Source organism: Limulus polyphemus, unplaced genomic scaffold (assembly GCF_000517525.1).
Source record: "Limulus polyphemus unplaced genomic scaffold, Limulus_polyphemus-2.1.2 Scaffold5062, whole genome shotgun sequence".
In the NCBI taxonomy this organism is placed as follows: domain Eukaryota; kingdom Metazoa; phylum Arthropoda; class Merostomata; order Xiphosura; family Limulidae; genus Limulus; species Limulus polyphemus.
In genome coordinates this window covers 55,493-57,816 of record NW_013670672.1, presented here as the reverse complement: position 1 = coordinate 57,816, position 2,324 = coordinate 55,493, and the positions used below count along the sequence as shown (strand labels likewise).

Sequence of the window (2,324 nt, the reverse complement as noted above, 5' to 3'; positions counted from 1 at the left end):
CAGGTAATAGACAGCTGGAGCTACAAAATTGCTTAATGGTTCAGGTAATAGACAGCTGGAGCTACAAAATTTCTTAATGGTTTAGGTAATAGACAGCTGGAGCTACAAAATTTCTTAACGGTTTAGGTAACAGACAGCTGGAGCTACAAAATTGCTTAATGGTTTAGATAATAGACAGCTGGAGCTACATATTTTAGAAACCTGTGTAAAAGTGGATGTTCTGACGTGGGTTTTCGTTAGACACTCCCACCTTTATCAACCTTCAAGTTACCGACTTGTTTTTATACTGGTGGGGTCGACATACCGAGTCATATTATGTAATATTTATGTTTGTTTCGTTTAATTTTCAGTGTAAAGAACTGACCGAAGGAATTGAGTGAAATCACTCATTTTCTTAGTAAAACGTAAAAAAAGAAACCAAACCAGTAATTCTTGTCAATTTGTCGAAAACTAAGTGATCAACACACGAGTAGTTTATTGCATAAATAGTTTTGAAAAACGTAATTTAAAAACAAAAAAAACGATGGTTTATAGAGAGTTATAGTGAAAACTCTTAAGCTGTTTTGTATTTGTGAAATCGTCACAAGCTAGGTCAAATTCTTACTCACATATGTTTTTGATATACGAAATTCATCGCGTGACATAGTTTAGGCGGCCCTGAAAGTAGACAGCAGTCATGTGTATTCCTAATGGTTTTCGTTACTGTGCTGTATTTGTTCACTTGCGAACCAGAAAACTAATTGTTAGACGATGAGTCAGGGTTCTCAACATGCAGCGAAGGTCACTTTGTACATTTACAAATATGATTCTTTTGTGAAGCTAATGATTTTTCATGTGAAGAATGTAAACCCCCCCCCCCCCGCTTTTGATATGTTTAAGAATACAATAGGCCATTATATATTCCCTTATGTTTTGAAAGACAAATGTAGGCCAACTTGACCTTATATATATTTTTTTTTCTTCAGCCTATTAGTTTTATATTTAGTGTTAGTGTTATAATCTCAAAAAAATATATTGTTTAAGAGTTTATATGAGCATATATAAAATATAATCATAGCCGTTTTTGGTAGAAAGATTTGGTGCAAAACCCAACGAGTTAGGTTTGGATGATTGTAAGACCTAAATCAATGCCTTATTTTATTTTTTTTGGTGAAATTTGATAACATAAGCCTATTTTTCATTCATTTGGGTTAAACTTTATGAACTTTATCCCGTAGTATCTTACTGTGCATTGCACTGTGAAAGGAAAAAAGATATTCTATAAAGTGAAATCAAATTTGATAAGTTGTTAGGTGTCCTATATTAAGCAGAAATGTAGGTTAGAATACAAGACCACGTCTTATAATGACAGTATAGATTTTTAAAAAACAGTCAAGAAAGAATCCGAACTAGTGACATGCTGAGCTCATGGATTTAACTTTTAATGGTCAGTGTCATTCAGTAATAGAGGGGTGTGTAGATGCTACTTACTGTTTATTTGCTTGTTTTTAATTATGCACAAAGCTACACGAGGGCTATCTGTGCTCTGCCCACCACGGGTATCGAAACCCGGTTTTTAGCGTTGGAAGTCCGCAGACATACCATGTGCCACTGGGGGCGCTACTTACTGAGGCTTTTCTATTTTTTGTGTTTGAGTAATTATGTCTCGGGTTTTTGTTGGTTGCAGTTTGCTTTAATCATTTTCATTTGAGTGTGGGCTGCCAGCACAAAAAGTTGTAAAAAAAATTGAACAATGAAAAAGAAAATATTTGTTCACAGTGGTTGTTGGTTACGAATTAATCGACTTCTAGTTGTTTGATCTCTTTTAAATAGCTGATGGGATAGAAGAGAGTGTTTCATAAAACTCGTACCGCATTTTCAAGCCCAATGACTCCGAGTTCGATTTCCCACAATCCTTAGATTGCCTTCGTCAACAAATATTTCAAATAATGTGCTTAAGGGAGAGAACCCCTCTTACTTGTACTAGTATGTACAAATATATGCGTTACTCATAGAGATGGGCTTCCCCCTTTTCAGGAAGTGGTCAAAGACACAGTTTCAAACTGGTATTAGCTTTTATGGGATAACTGTTGCCGTGTGTAACCTTTACTTAAGCAAAAGAATTAGCACATGATTATGACCTTTCGACATTTGTTTACAAGGGTGTCACTAACTAAGTACAGAACACCCAAAAATACAGAAATATTACTTTGAATATACAGGGTGGTCCAAAAGTATATTTCCCTATTTTAAAATTTAACTAGTTAATTAACTAAGGAAATACATTCATGCAGTTTTCTACATCTTCTATCCCAACTCAATAGGTTTTATTGACATGTCAGAGG

The 2,324-nt window shown here is 34.7% G+C and overlaps 1 protein-coding gene across 1 annotated transcript in view; it reads left to right on the top strand.

Annotated features, from left to right (window-relative positions):
• The window catches only part of LOC106472069 (protein phosphatase 1 regulatory subunit 16A-like), a 30,745-nt gene that overhangs the window by 7,605 nt on the left and 20,816 nt on the right, over positions 1-2,324 (top strand). The window lies entirely within an intron of this gene.